The sequence below is a fragment of the Canis lupus genome, chromosome 5, assembly GCF_048164855.1.
Source record: "Canis lupus baileyi chromosome 5, mCanLup2.hap1, whole genome shotgun sequence".
Lineage (NCBI taxonomy): Eukaryota > Metazoa > Chordata > Mammalia > Carnivora > Canidae > Canis > Canis lupus.
In genome coordinates this window covers 9,043,739-9,060,109 of record NC_132842.1, presented here as the reverse complement: position 1 = coordinate 9,060,109, position 16,371 = coordinate 9,043,739, and the positions used below count along the sequence as shown (strand labels likewise).

At 41.4% G+C, this 16,371-nt stretch overlaps 3 long non-coding RNA genes across 7 annotated transcripts in view; 1 reads left to right on the top strand and 2 right to left on the bottom strand.

Annotated features, from left to right (window-relative positions):
• Positions 1-11,103, bottom strand: part of LOC140633202 (uncharacterized) — a 27,171-nt gene extending 16,068 nt beyond the window's left edge. The window contains exons 1-3 of one of the 5 annotated variants that reach the window (XR_012030832.1): positions 10,566-11,103; positions 902-957; positions 37-286 (exon numbers count right to left, since the gene is read on the bottom strand). This is a non-coding gene — a long non-coding RNA (uncharacterized lncRNA). Of the gene's footprint in view, positions 1-36; positions 287-901; positions 958-8,335; positions 8,531-9,314; positions 9,562-10,565 lie in introns of those variants that run through there. The other 4 variants (XR_012030830.1, XR_012030831.1, XR_012030833.1 and 1 more) reach the window with 4 other exon arrangements.
• LOC140633203 (uncharacterized) overlaps positions 10,070-16,371 on the top strand; it is a 30,981-nt gene continuing 24,679 nt past the window's right edge. Inside the window, exons 1-2 of the long non-coding RNA XR_012030834.1 lie at positions 10,070-14,148; positions 16,183-16,244. This is a non-coding gene — a long non-coding RNA (uncharacterized lncRNA). The remainder of the gene's footprint in view (positions 14,149-16,182; positions 16,245-16,371) is intronic.
• LOC140633204 (uncharacterized) lies at positions 13,998-16,371 on the bottom strand. Its single transcript, XR_012030835.1, has 2 exons — positions 16,243-16,371; positions 13,998-14,229 (listed from the first exon to the last, which is right to left on the bottom strand). It is a non-coding gene; the product is annotated as an uncharacterized lncRNA (long non-coding RNA).

Genomic DNA, 16,371 nt, shown 5'->3' with positions numbered 1-16,371 from the left:
ACTGAGCCACCCAGGTACCCCCCCCCCCCAAACTACTTGTTTTGAGTCTCCTTCAGCTTCTTTTCCAAGGTGCTGTCAACAAGAGGGCCACAGAATTCTTTTGATTCCAGGATTATTTCTCGGAGTTATCAGGCATTTTCATTGAGCCTGAGGAAGGTGCCCAAATCCCTGCCCCATCTCTTCCATCTTCCCAAGCATCTCATTGTGAAAATGTTGAAGTCAAATCCTGCCTCCGACTTAAGCGTCTGCTTAGATGAGTTTACTGGCTGCCGCTGGGAAGGGTGGGCTAAATTAGGAAAGGGAAGAGAGCTGTGAATTTAAGAGGACTACACCAAATCTGTGTGGGAGGAGGGAAGGAAGAGAGCAGGAATTTGGACCATTTATTTGCAGCATGTCTTACTGACAGTTAAATACAGTGGTTTGTTCTGTTTTCTGCCACTCGAGGGTTATTTAATTAAATTCATGACCTAGGATGCTAACCAGCCCCACATCTAAAATAATTGCTTCTCTGTTGGTGAGATGTAAAGCCAGGATTGATTTTCCCCTGGCCGATAGCTCTCCTTTCTGAGTCATGAATGTCATCTCCACTCTCCTCCCCACGTAATTTGATCTCTGTATTTGATCCCTATTTAGTAGTACACTTCGCTAAACAGATGTCTGAGTAATTAAAATCCCACATGGGCACATTCGTCCGTGAGTTACATCTATTTAATAGCCAGCTCAGAAACTTTTCACCCTCGGCTCTTCTGCTGTCCTGGTGTCCTATGTCGCTGGTCTTTAGCAAGCTTCAAATATTAGAGTTCCAGCCGGCTATGTTTGTTTTCCTGCATTCACAGAGCCTCTCATCAGTTTCTGATGAATTTTCTCACAAATCCCTGATCTTTTTCCTCTTTCAACTTACCTGGATTTTCTGTACAATTTTCCACCAGCATTCAAATTCTCATGAGATGAATCATCCTACATTTCATTCATGCCAGCACCAGCAATTAAAAAAAAAAAAAAAGGAAAGAAAAGAAATCAGAACAATGTTGTTAGAACCATGGATTAAGAGTGCCTTTTATTTTTTCCCCTGAGGCATAGCCAAATATTTCAGTCTGAACAATCCCCCCATTTTTTTTAAAACAATTTGAGATCAAATACTGGAAACCTGTTTGGTTGCTACAGGTCACTGAAAGATTTTGATGGCCAAAAATTATAGAAGAATGTGTGTTTGGAGCAGGAAAGGGAAGTTAGGAAGGAATGGAATTCACTCACTTTTGAGAGATGACTTGGATGGAAATTTATTTATGAAAATATAAAGAGATAATGTTCTTGTGATAAATCTTATGATACTGATATAACATTACATAAAACTTGAGGTAAATGCTGTAATTTACAGTAGGTAAAAGAATTTCCCTTGTAGTTGATGGGGCATCTTGACTTTAAGAACATTTTTTTTTTTTAAGATTTTATTTATTCATGAGAGAGAGGCAGAGACACAGGCAGAGGGAGAAGCAGGCTCCACGCAGGAAGCCCAACGTGGGACTCAATCCTGGGACTCCAGGATCATGCCCCGAGCCAAAGGCAGACACTCAACCACTGAACCACCCAGGCATCCCAAGAATATTTTGAAATGAGTTTAGGATATATTTATCTTTTCTGATACCTGTCAGTTCAGACTTGAACAAAATCAGATAAATGAGTAGGTGAGAGTTACATAAATTATTTTCCTACTTTTATTTATTTTTTAAAGATTTTGTTTATTTGAAGAGAGAGACAGAGATAGCAACAGAGAACACAAGCAAGGAGGAAAGGGAGAAGCAGGCTCCCCACTGAGCAGGGAGCCTGACTGGAGGCTTGATCCCAGGACCCCGGCAGATGCCCAACCAACTGAGCCACCCAGGAGCCCCTATTTTCCTTTTAAATAGAGTTCCAGGGCAATTAATATGGATTATTTCATAAAAGTAAGTTTCTCAAAACACGTACGCTTCTTGTGAAGTTCTTTTGTATTTGCAACACCGCAGGCATAAAAAATAATGTAATCGAAAAGTAAGCAACAAGTTCAGAAGTCAACTAATATTAGTTTGGTTATAGGTAAGGAAATTCTAAAAGTATTTGTCCCAACTTTATTATCATGATTGTATTTTAAAACTAGGTGAAGATGCTATTGTGTGAGGGGAGCTTTGTTTTGGTGGTTTACACAACTTGTAGCCTTGTTATCTGAAGCAGTAAAGGCCAGGTACATAAACAGAGACATAAATTATCAACAGGATTCTTAGACCAACAGTGACATGGAGTAGGAGGTAGTATTTCAGGAAGGCAGACGAGTTCGACATGATGGATGTGATTTCTTTCACTGTTTATCATCTAGCATTGTTATAAACCTGATGGGTCCTGAGCTAGCTGTGCTCAGGATAAACTCTTCTTGCCTGTTCCCAGCTCCCTTCCCATCCATGCAGTTTGTACTTTATTTAAAGTTCACGGCATTTCTTTCTCTGATCCAAGTCTTCTAAGGCTTATTTCCCCTGCAGTCATTTCTTATCACATGCTCATATATGCTCTGCTGTCAGCTTCTTTCAGATCATTAAAAAAAAAAAATTACTAATTCCAATAACTCACTTATTTCTGACCTTAGTGTAAACTGGGGAGAATTTTTCTGACCTCACCAAGTTGTGAGGGTCCAATGAGCTCCTGTAGATGAAAGGGCTTTATTACACAGTTACATGTGGCCACGGCGCTTGGGCTCCAGTCCCAACTGCCTGGTTCAAATATTATTTTCTAGCTGTGAGATTGTTAGCAAGCTACTTAACTTCTCTGTACTCATTTCCTAATTTGGAAAATGGACATCATAAAAGTACCCAAATCCTGGGGTTGTTTGGTGATGGTTTCATGAGACAATTCGTGCATAGTACAAGGTCAGAACATGCTTCGAACAGTCCGTTTTATGCCCCAGTGAGTGTTAGCACAAGTCTAGGCATCAGTTCACATCCACAACTCCATCTCTCTCCAGCCCTGGGCCTTTGGGGACCGGTCCTCATTTAGGAACTGTGGAGTGCTAGGTTATCTCACTTGAGCATGGTCTGTGACAGCCAAGGTTGGGGCAGGATATAAGAATTCTGGATGAGCACATGTATAACCGGCAGGTATTTTTAACAGCTGCCTCTTTCTTAAATCCTATTCACTGGACTTGGCTTCTTCTCCAATGACTTTATTTTGAACGATTTGATTATCTTGATATTTCAGTTTCCAGCCTATTTGTACTTACATCACAAAGATAAACCCTTCTTAATCCGGAAAATGGGGACAGTAAGAGTATCTGCCCCTGGGTGTGTAGTGAGATGAGTTAAGTGAACCTCTTGACAGAGGAGAGAGGGAAGCACAATATCTTAGGGGTGCTTTTGAAAAAGAAACTGGGCAAAAAGCATTTGTAATCCAACTATCATCACCTGAAATGACATAGAAAAAAAAAAAACGTATAAACAACAAAAACCTAGCATTCTAAAAATGAGGTAAATGATTCTTCCAAATGAATTTTCTTCTTCAAAGGGGTCCCATTTGAATCTGTAACACATAACACATAACTCAAAATGTAATAATGCTGCTTTTGGATAAAAACAGATGGGATTTCTTTTTTGAAAAGGCTTTTTTAAAGGACACCTGGGTGGCTCAGCAGTTGAGCAGATCTGCCTTTGACTCAGGGCATGATCAAGAATCTCAGGAATGCCTGGGTGGCTCAGTGGTTGAGTGTCTGCCTTTGACTCAGGGCGTGATCCTGGAGTTCCGGGATCAAGTCCCACAGGGCAGCCTGCTTCTCCCTCTGCCTATGTCTCTTCCTCTCTCACTGCGTCTCATGAATAAATAAACTAAAAAAAAAAAAAAAAGCTTTCAAGGACCTTGGTACAAATACTAACTCTGCCATTTTATATTTATGACAAATATCTATTTCTCAACTTATTAATATTGTTTGTATAATTGACATATAGATGTTCTCAATGCTTAAGCAAATATATCTATAAGATATCTTCCTTTTTTTTGTGGTTAGTTTCTTCCCATCCAAAATCCCTTAAATATTCACTTGTATTTTCTTTTAGTTCATTTACAGCTTCATCTTCCCATTTGTCTCTTTATCTAGGATGGATTTCAGTGTACAGTATGAAATAAGCATCTAAATGATTTTTTTTTCTCCCAGATGATTGGCCAGTCTTGCAAGTACTAGTTATTGAATAATCTATGTTCTCTTCATTGCCTGATGCATCATTTATTGGTATGTTGAATTTTCTTTCATGGCTATTTTTTCTGAAATATTAATCTATTTGTCAATCTTTTCTCAGGAGTTCAAAATCACTGTAATTATTGCAGTTTTACAGTACGTATTAACATCTGGTACAATGAATCTCCTGTAATTACTCTTCCTTTTCAAAGTAGTCTGGTTACTCCTATTTTTTTCCTCCAAATGGAAATCAATTTTTTCAACTTAAAAAAAAATCCTATTGGGATTTTGGTTAAAGTTGCAAATAAAGGGACATAACAGATTTCTCTAGGGACATAACAGATTTCTCAATCTATTCAAATCTTCTTGTTTTTGTGGGTTTTTTTTCTTTTTTTGGGGCACCCATCCTTTCCAGTTCTTGCCAATACTATTTATATGTAAATAGATCTTTTAAAAAAATACATATATCCCAACAGGTTATTGCTGGATCACTGGAAAAGTTACTGATTTTTAATACTTATTGTTATAACAGCTTTTCAATCAAGTCTCTTGAGATTTCTAGGCAAAAAAATATCATCAGCAAATAAAGGCAAATATTCTTTTGCTTTTCAATATTTTATTTTTTGTTTTTACTTATTTGTTTCTTATTAAAGAATTACTTCAGCATAATTTTAAAGAACAGTATTGATAGCAGGCATCTTTATACCTGATTTTAATGAGAATGCCTCTCGTCATATCATTAAGCACTGAAATTTTAAAATATACATAAAGGGAGACTGAATAGTAAAATGAACTCTCTCATGTGCCCATCACCTAGCCTCGATAATTATCAACATTTCTGCAAACACTCTTAGTACAATTATAAACTAATCTAACCTTTCTAGATGCTAATTTGCAAATATCTATCCAAAGATGGGTCCAGCAATTCCATGGTTAGGCATTAATCCTATACTAGCACCAATACGCATAGGTATTCAAGAAGGCTCACTGTAACTATATATAATTGTAGAAAACTAGACAAAATATTCCCCAGTAGGTAGGTGAAAAATTATGGTATATTCACTAACTCAGATTTATGAAAAATTTTGATAGACCTATGTACTGATGTGGGAAGATATCCAATGTATTTTACACAATGAAAATAGTAAGTGCAAAACAATATGTAAAGTATGATTCTGTTTTTTTTCAAGGGGGATGGTCATATCCTTTAATGTGCATGGAAAACTTCTGGGAGGATATGTAAAACTGTTAATAGAGGTCACCTCTGGGAATGAAGAGTGGTGGTAATGGGAGGTTGAAGAATAAACTTTACACTTTCTCCTCTTTCTTATATTTGGATGTCTTACCCATTAGCGTGATTATTTTTTTAAAAGATTTTATTTATTTATTCATGAAAGACACAGAGAGAGAAGCAGGCTCCCTGTGGGGAGTCCAATGAGGGACTCGATCTTGGACCCCGGGATCATGACCTGAGCCAAAGGCAGACACTCAACCACTGAGCCAACAGGTGCCCCTAGCATGATTATTTTTTTAAAAAAAACTTTATTTAAGGATATGATGTTAGGTCTTAGTTTAGTATTTACCAAGAAGTTTTTAAAAATTTTGTTGTTTTCATCAGGAGTGTTAGATTTTTATCACCTATTAAGATGATAGGGGTTTTCATATGTGATTTGTTACTTCAATTATTGTATTATCTAAATTCCTTGCATTTCTAGGGCAAAATATACCTAATCGTGTTAAAAATTACTTGAATTCAATTTGTTCATATTTTCTTTCTTTTTTTTTTTTTAAGATTTTATTTTTAAAGGCTTATTTTAGAGAGACAGCATGGTGGGGAGGTGCAGATGGAGAGGAAGAGAGAGAATCCTCAAAGAGACTCCCTGTTCAGTGTGGAGCCCAACACAGGGCTTGATTCCATGACTCTGAGATCATGACCTGAGCCAAAACCACGAGTTGGACAATTAACCAACTGAGTCACTCAGGCACCCCCAAGATTTTATTAAGTAATCTCTCCACCCAATGTAGGGCTCAAGTGCACAACCCGGAGATCAAGTCACATGTTCCACTGACTGAGCCAGTCAGGTGCCCCTGATTTTGTCATATTTTCAAGGGGAATTTTGGCATTGAATTTCTTATGAGTTTATATTTTCTAACTGTACTTTTTGTAATATTTTTGACAGGCTTTACAATAATTACATTTGCTTCATAAAATGGGTTAAATTTTTATATCTTTATACATTTAGAAAATATATGTTCTTCAAAATTTGCCTACAGGGCCAAACCTTTTTTGATTTCTTCTCTGGTTTTAATCTACTTATTTTTTTCCTATTTCTTTATTCAATTTGAGTGATTTGTGTTTTTCCAGAAAAATGTAGTAATATGTAGCTAACTATATAGTATTCTCATATAATTAAAAAAAAAAAAAACTTTTCCATTGCTATTATAGATTTGCCAGATATTTCCCTACTTTCTTCCTATTTTTTCCAAGAAAATAACTTTTGGAATTGATCAGTAACTGTATTTTTTGTTTTCTAATTCACTGATTTCTGCTTCAATCTTTCCTTAATTCTCCTTTTCTCAAAGTTAATTTAAGTATTACTGAGTTCACTTATTTTTATTCTTTCTTGTTGAATTTTCTCCTGCTAAGCAATGTTACTAAAGTTGGTCTGGTTTCAAATGAGTTTTGGGTATTTCTAAAAATTAAATCTAATCTCAGAGGAGGAGGATTTTCTACCACTGATGGGATGATGTCATTTAAAGAAATGTGACTCAGTCTCTTTTGGCAAATTTCTAAAGAATTCTTAAAATGTTTTGAGTAATGGAAATACAATTGCAGCAAGCTTATGGCCTATTCTGAAGGGGCCAACACCTATTTGTATGTATAAAACCTGTACATTTGCAAGAACATTAACTGTCTTTATATATTTGAAGAGAATCAAGTACTAGGATTTAAAAGGTAGCTCACATTTGCTTAATGGGATGTCCTCTGATACCACATATTATAACTGAAAGTATGATTAAATGATTTTTTGTTTTGTGAAAATGTGTTTATATACTTTCTGTGTACAGCTTGGTTTCATATTTACTTGTAATTGAAATTAATCCCAAATAGAAATGCAGATTTTTCAAATGCAAAGATTAAAAATTGTTCACATGATAGGATGACAAAGTTTTCTCTGTAAAAATCAATTCACTATGACGATGTTGATGAAGGTAGAGCATTTTTCTAAAATAATTTTTAAACACTCTGATAGGCCACATTATAAGCAATAAAAAGGAGTCATAAAAAATATTGTGCCAAGGTAGATTTGCAGGTGTGACCTTTGCCAACGTATGTAGAATATCATTAGATCCACATGTTTGTAGATTATGTAACAGTATTTAAGTGGCCAGGAAAGGAAGGATTTTGTGGTCAAGAAAGTGGAAATGTCCTTTTTAACATATGACCCTAACCAATCCCATCTCAAATAACTGTTGATCAAGTTACAGATGGTTGGCAAGTCATGTGGGAGGGAAGAGAAAGGTCTGACAAAGTTGCAAAAAACAGGCCACAAAGCGAGTGGCAGTTATCATTAAAAATATAAGCTTACTGAAGGCTTCAAAAATTAAAATAATGCAAAGAAAAACTGTTTTGCAAAGCATTCAAGAAAAAGTTGCTTTAAAAGGCTTTTACATAAAATTTTAGGAAAGACAGCATGGTTTTATGAATAAACAAAATACATAACTAGTCACCCAACTAGTAACGTTATGATCATGATGAAAAACATTTTTCAAATACATTTGAAATATACACGTATTTCTTTTGCACCTACATGCAGTTCAAGTTTTTTAAGCTTCCAAATATTTAAAACCTACAAATGTCTGTGTTCTAGGAATTTACTTTGAGATATTAGGAACCAATAAATGGAAAAGCAAAGTTTTATCTCTATCAACTTCATACAGAGGCATGTATATATAAATTTACGTGTTCAGTACTGAAAAGGTTGCCTTTTAAAGTAGCAGTTTAGGGTTAACAAGACAGTAAGCCAGAGCCAAAAATAACCTTAATTTTGTTTGTTATTGCGGCTGTGAAATTTTCAGTAAAGCACAGACCTAAAGCCCAAATGCTGCTAAAGGATTACCTAGAAAGCAGAGCCTGAGGCCAAGTTTAAGTGCTAAGATTTTATTAGGAGGTACAATCCCAGGGCAGCAAGGGTAAGAGGAAATGCAAAGGAAGCAAATACAAGACAGTACATCACTGAGCCGAAAACAACTTCACAAGAAAGTAGAGCTGATTGCTCAGTCCCCAAGGAAAGCTTCCAGACAAACCATACAAAACCATCTTGTCTTGAGACCTTCTGTCTGTGGAGAAAAAAGGGGAGGAATTTATATGATGGCTACTTCTTGCTTTGTTCTATTTGGTGCAAATTTGTCTCACGGAGCTCAAATGGCCCCATTCTTCTGGGTTTGCCAGATGACCTCTCCAGGCTAGTGCCTGGGAAGCCAGAGCCTGTTGAAGCGCAAGGGTTTTCACCTGACACTGGGGCTGATGGGAGGAGCCAGAGCCTCCTACCTCAGAACCGTGGTCTGAGAGGCAGTGCTGAAGCCTGACCCTCAACCAGAGGGGGACCGTCACAAGAGGAAGCCACAGAAGCAGAGGCCAGGCCTTTGCACTAAGAGACTGAGAAAGGGTTTGGGGGCGGGACTGTGCATATGCGGGGAGGTGCATAAACCGGGCCTGGTATAGTGTATCCTTCTAGGACTTGAGCTCTTCCTAGTGGTGGTGTTCACGGCTTCTTAGGGGAGGAGGAGCCCCTCAATTCAGAGAGAGCACACATCCAGGTCTCAAGTTTTGTAAACCAACGTGTCCCTTAGTCCTCAACTATCCCTCTCCCCCATTTGGGAGGTGTAATTTGGATATGATACAATTCACTTATTTGGATCTGACGGTGACATAAATTTTGTCAACTATATGTCTCATAACCCCCCCTCCTATCAACACATAGAATTGTTCCATCACCCCCAAAAGGTCCCCTCCTGCTCCTTTGCATTCCATCCTAGGCAACTGCTTCCCGTCACCCTAGTTTTGCCTCTTCTAGAATTTCATATAAATGGAATCATTCAGACTAAGGCCTTCTGTGTTTACCTTTTCCCCCACAGCACAAGGTTTTGCAGGTCCATCCATGTAGCTCCGTGTATGAAGAGTGTGTCCCTTTTTATTCCTATTCCGGAGCGCTGACACTCCATGCTAAACGTGGGGCGGGCATCTTTACCTGCATTATCTCACCTGGAATCCTCACAACCATCGTGCTGCACAGTGGAAGGACCCAAGGCTCAGGGAGCCCAGCGGTGGGGGGGGTGGGGGGTGGGGGGAGACAGGCCGACTCGGCACAGCAGGCTCCGCAGCCCGACCCGTGGCACCTGCTGTCCAGCCCGAGGGGGGGCCGACGGGCCCGACCGCTCACAGGCTCGGGACGTGGGGCCCGCGGAGACCCCACGACGTCGGAGCCGCCGGCCCGGCCGCCCCGGCCGCCCGGGCCTCCGAGACCTGTCTGCTCCCGCAGAGCGGCCGGCCGTGGCCACTTCCAGGGGCGGAGGCGGGGCCGCCGCGGAGTTCCGTAGCCACCGCGGGCCGGGCTCCGGGCGCCGAGCGAGGGCCGGCGGCAGCGAGGGCGCCGCGGCGTTTGTGCGGACGCGTCACGGCGAGGCGCAGGCCGTACCGCGCGCCGCCCGGGCGTTTCACCCCGCGCCGCCCGGGCGTTTCCCTCCGCGCGCGGACGGCGCTACTTGCAGCCGCGGCCGCTGGGCGCGAGGGAGTGGGGGTGGGGGCGGGGGCGCGGGCGCGGGCGCGGGCGCCGAGCCGTCGGCGTGGGCGCGGCGTCAACCGTCGACCGCAGCTGCTGGAGGGGCCACGGCGGAGCGCGCGGGCGTCCGGGGGGTCCGCCGCTTCCAGGGCTCGCCGCGCGGTCCCGGCCCCCGGAAGGACGCCGGCCCTCAGGTCCTCCTCGGGGCGATAACATGTGGAGCCTCACTTTCGGGCGGCAAGGGAAACAAAGATGACGGCGCTTGGCCCGGTGGCGCGGAGGGCCCGCCCGCCCGCCCGCCGCTATTGTGTGGCCGCCTGACGGAGCAGCAGCGCTATTTTTCTTACTCCCAACGTGGTGATCCGGTGGCAGCAGAGGGACTTACAAGGAGGCTTTGTCTGCAGAAGAGCTGCTGCGACACGGCCTCTCCTGAATGGCCGCCCGGCCGCCTTCCGCGGGGACCGCCCGCAATTTTTTTTTTTCCCATATCAATTAGAGGGGGGAAAAATCTGCATTTTCCTCCCCACCTTTTTCTTCAGATTTGAGCCCCGGTGTCTGCCGCAGGAAAGAGCTGCCACCCGCCTTGACTTTACCTCCTTTATGTTAGTCGTCAGCCACCCGAAAACTGTTGACGTAACCGAGGGCTTTATGGGCCCTTCAGCAGCATCCAGAGCTGTCTCGGGAATAATGAGGAAACGGTGGAGGTGGGCGATGCTCAGGCACACGGAGCGCCCGCGTTTGTTTGGTTGAATCCACCCGGGTGCCTCCGACGCAGGCCCCGGCGGGGGGGGGGGGGGGGGGGGGGGGAAGGACAGGGAGCTCACAGCCACTTGGGGAGCCAGGGAAGGTGCCAGCGGGAGGAGGAGAGGCAGCTGGGCCCAGGAAGGGCTGGCAGTCCCCCGAGAAGCCCTCCACTGTGGGATTACACAGCAGCCTGTGTAATATTCTATTCACAATATAATAATAGCAGCAAGGTTTGGATTTACAACTCCTTCCTGCTGCTCTCCCATACCCCTCTTTTATTTCTTCACTGCGTTTATAACCACCTGATAACGTGTATTTTTACACATTTATTGGCGTCTCTCCCCACTTGCTACTTGTGTACTGTCGTTCCCTGGAGCCTAGAGCGGTACCTGGCAAAGTACTGGGGGCTTTGCAAATATTTAGTGAAATGGGTGATTTCCAAACAGACGTGACGCGTGACGTAAAGGCCTTGTGAGGGAATCACCAACCCGGAAGCCACGTGACGCCAGGAGAATGGATCTCGTCAAACGTGCGCTTTGCGTCGTGGAGCCGTAATTGATAAGGAATAAGCCAAAAGATAGTCACACCACCATTCCGTTTTCCAAAGAAGAATAGGAAGATAAATGAGCTGGCGCTTTCAGGTTGCTTTCTCTTCTTTCTGGGGCTTGATTTTCTGAGGGAAGCCTACCGAAAACTCTGTGAGGAAGATGGATTCCTGGTAACCCTGGGCACATGCTCACCTCTGAGAGTTTAGGTGGCCTGTCTGATGAGCAAGACATGGGGCTTCGGGACATCGAGAACACATTATACATGTCAATGTTACGTATATATTTTTCTGTCCTGGAGCCTCTCATGTCTATTACACATCTGAAGAGTGTGTTTTACACGAAAATTAGCTGGCTGAATACTTACTACCTGAACGCCCCTTCAAAAATGGCTGATTCATAAATGATGGATTTTTTTAAGAATTTTATTTGAGCGAGTGGGAGAGAGCACTCTCACGTGCCCACAAGAGTGAGGGGAGAGGCAGAAAGAGAGGGATGGGGACAAGCAGACTCTGACGAGTGCCAGCCCCAGGCACGGGACTGGATCTCACATCCCTAAGATTGTGACCTGAGCGAAAACCAAGAGACACTTAACCGAAGGAGCCACCCAGGTGCCCCGGATTGGTTTCCAAGGAAATGAAAATGGAGTGTTTGAGAGTGAAGAGAATCAGAATAACCAACTCCTTTAAGGAATTATCCTGTCTCAACCTCCTTTTCTCTGACACTTTGGTTAGGAAAGGACCACAACCAAACCTTGACTAGGAGAGTTTATAATAACCTGTCAGAGTATACCTGATAGGTTGGAAAACTAAGTTTAAAATCTTATAAGTCAATGCCTCAGTCATCCAGTAATCATGGCATCCTGGTATGCAAAATTGGAGGTATCCTGGAAGATCATTCAACAAATACACTTTATTTATTGAATATTATGTGCTAGGCATTGTTCCAGGTGCTGTAGATACAGCAGTGGGAAGAAAGAAACAAATCTCTCCCTTGCTTTATATTGTTCCACTTTCAGGCCCCTTCCATCCTTTCACTGCATCCTTTAAAAATAAAATCCTTTTAAAACCTAAGTTTTGGCCAGAAAAAGTCCATTTCTCAAATTTTCTTTTTATGGCTATAATTTTTGAAAGTTTAAAAATGACTCTCCTGGATTCCTTTAGTTGGCTGTAAGTGAAGATAATTACTATCCAAGCAGCTTTCACCCTTCCATGAGAATGTTTCCTTCACCTAGACTTTACCTGACCATACCAATCTTATAGTAACATACAATAAAACATAATATGGAGAACAGCAATATTAAACAAAATTTTAAAAACAAAAGTATTCCTTTACCAGATTTTATTTTCTTAAGGAATAAACTAAATGCTGATGTGGAAACTCAGAATATAAATGAACAGTAAGATTCTAGTGGAAACTCAGAATATAAATGAACAATAAGGTTCTAGTACCAGAAGGAATCCAAACCTCTGTTATTATAGTTGTACTAATTCTGCTCTCTTCCACCAATTTCCTCTAAATTTTCTTCCTTTCATTCAGTCTAAAATGCTCACATAAGATCCTGGCATAACTATGAACTGTGGCCTTCCCCATTTCACATTTAAATGTGTTAAAGTTCAACTTTGCTTAAACATTCCTGAGCTATCCTATATTCCTGCTCATTCTTTTCACCCTAAACTGAAAGCATACCTCCTCTCTGTCCTCCCCATCTTTTCTCATCTCTTCCCCACCCGGAATTGCTCAAGCCTAAGGGTTAGAGTTGTATTCTCCAGCATGCTAGTGATTCTCAACCCTGGTTAGCATGTTAGAATCGCCTGGGAGACCTTAAAAAATACTGGCTTCTTGGGCCTGCCCCGACCAAAGAATTAGAATCCTTGGAAGTAGAGTCCCAACACTCGCATTTTTCTAAAGGTCTTGGAAAATTTGAATGAAAGCCAGTTTGAGAAACAGTGCAGTGGGCAGCTAAGTATCTAAAGCAGTGTTTCTCAAACCTCAGCATTTCAGAATCACCTGAAAGGGCTTGTTCAAACGCAAATCACTAGTTCCTACACCCTGAGTCTGATTCAGTAGATTTGGGGTACGGCCCCAATAATTAGCACTTCTAACTAGTTCACAGATGATGCTACTGCTGCTACCATGATATAATCCCCCCAAACAGGGGCACCATAAAAAAAAAAAAAAAAAAAAAAAAAAAAGAAAAGAAAAGAAAAAAATCAGATTGTATTTGTTATTTCAAACAAAGCGTTGAAGTTAACTATCATGGTGCAAATCAGAAATCAGTAAAGGCTTCTTTACCTTTATTTTATGGTTTACATGATTTTTTATTTAGAATTATATTTGGGGAGAGAGATGGGACTCCCCTAATTTTTTTGTTGCTAGGGGAGGCTTCTAAAAATCTTAAGCCTTATAGTTATTAAGTCCCCCACAGACCAGTGCATCTCTTCCCGTAAACCTCAGCTTTCATCCTTCCATGAGAGCATCTCCTTCACCAGATTTTGCCTGACCATAACAAGTCCTAATGGCCCACAACAAAACATTATATGAAGAAAAGTAAAACATACACACCCCCATACACCCCCCATTCCCCCACCCACCCCCTCACACATCTCTCATTTCTCCCAACAAGAAGCTGTAAGGCAGAAATAGTGTTTATCTTGTCTTCCAGGTGATTGGTGAAAGTATCTTGCATGTTTAATCCTATCACAGAGAACTTGACACACGGAGAGGCTGTCAGAGTTATGGAAATGAAAAGTACTTTTGCTTTTAAAGAACTCTTCCATCTGTTTTGACAGTTTATCTTCTCTCTACCAGCCCAAGACATAGCTTACATGGAGAAAATCAGGTGCATGAAGCTTTCAAACTTGCCCGGAACCATACAGCTCGTTAGGTATGAAGTGAGTGCTCCTAGCTCCCAACTTGGCATTCTTTTCCCTAGAACATGCTGTAAACCAAATGCTAGACAATAGATCTGAAGGGAAGAGAAAAGGAATTTGAGATTTTTTTTAACCTGCAAAAGTGAAATCTAAAAACAAAACAAAACAAAACAACAACAAAACCAAAACACCTTACAGTTTTCAAGCCCATGTAAGTAACAGGGTTATCATGCAGTTAGCGTTTAGTGCAATTTATGATACTTGAAGAAGAACCATATGAAAAGGGAACAAGACATTATGGATGGACCTCGAGGGCATTATGCTAAGTGAACTAGGTCATGCAGAGAAAGACAAATGTTTTAAGTTCTCACTTCTATATGGAATCTAAAAAAAAAAAAAAAGAGAGAAACAAAAAACCCCAACCTCATAAATAGAGAACAAAGTGATAGTTGCTAGAGGTTGTTGGGGGGAGGGCCAAAGTAGATGAAGAGGACCAAGAGGTACAAAGTTCCAGCTATAAAATAAACAAGTCCTAGGGATGTAGTGTACAACACGGCAGCTACAGTTAATCATACTATATTGCACATTTGAAACTTGCTAAGAGAGTAAATCTTAGAAGTTTCCACCACACACACATGCAAATCTGTAACTGTGGTGATGGATGTTAACTAGGCTTATGGTGATCATTTTATTGCATAGGATATACCAATATTGACTCATTATGTTCTACACTTGAAACTAATATAATGTTGTATGCCATTTATACCTCAATTTAAAATGAGAAGAAAAGGGAGTAAGAGAAGTAGAAGTGATTTCAGGTAAAACATTTGTATAGTTGTTGAATAGTTCTGGGGTCTGAAAGAAATCTGATGGATAAAGAAAACAGGGCAGAATACTCGTTTCAGTTAACTACTGTCGTTACAAGCCACTCTCCAATTTAGTGGCTGAAACAAAGACCATTTTATTTGCTCACAACTCTGGGAATTCACGCAGGGCTCAGTGAGGATGGCTCTGCTCTATGTGGTCTTGACTAGAATACCTTAACTGGTGCTAGAGATCCAAGGTGGCCTCACCCACATGTCTGGTTCCCCTCCAGATGCCATACCTCTCTCTCTCCCTGTGGTCTCACATAATTTAGTAGCCTAGCTCAAGCATTTTTACATGGTGGCTGTCTTCCAAGGGGATGAAAGGGATCACATAAGCATTACTCTCCCTACATTCTGTTAGCCAAAGCAAGTCGGAGGGCCAGCATGGATTCAAGAGATTGGGAAACAGATCCCACTCTGGATGGGAGAATGATACAGGCACATTACAAAAAAAGATGTGGTTATGCTGAGTGAAAGAAGACTCTTGTGAAAGCATACATTCTGTATGATTCTCTTTATTGTTTTATTTTTTTCAAGATTTGGGGTTTATTTTCTCATGAGAGACATAGATAGGCAGAGACATAGGCAGAGGGAGAAGCAGGCTCCCTCTGGGGGAACTGATGTAGAACTTGATCCCAGGACCCTGGGATCATGACCTGAGCCAAAGGCAGACGCTCAACCACTGAGCCACCCAGGTGCCCCTGTATGAGTCTTTTTATATGAAATTCTAGAAAAGGTAAAGTAATCTAGTGTGACAAAAAGCTTCACATGACTGGTTGCCTAGGGCTGGAGGGTGGAGATTGACAGCAAAAGGGCATGGGGGAACCTATTGGAGTGATTGAGATGTCTGCACCTTGATTGTGGTGGTGTATACATAGGTGTATACATTTGTCAAAATGTGTGCATTTTAGTATAATTATTAGGTAAATTATTTTTTGAAGGGCAGGAAATAGGAAGTAGAAGGGACTGTTGTGATTATCTTTCGATATCATCTAGTGTACATAAAAATTTGTACCTGAAAGAACCTTTGAAGATCATCTGGTCCAGTGTCTTCATTTTACAGATAAAGGAAAGTGAGGCCCAGAAAGAGGAAATTGCCAAAGGATACTCTGCTAGTTAGTGACAAAACCAGGATTGGAACCCAGACTTCTGACCACAGGCTTCCTATCACTTCTCCCACAGCCTCTTAGAAGACTGGCGAAAAGGATACCCTGGGCCAGTGTTTCCCTGAGATTCACTTACATGTGAGTATGTCTGGAAATGAGGGCTGGACCACGAGAGCTGTCAATATCCCTTAGCACACTAGAAGTTTCAAGGGTCCAGTAGTCAGTGTGAAAAGTCAAGAGCAAGAGTTCTGTGTTCTGTTTCTAG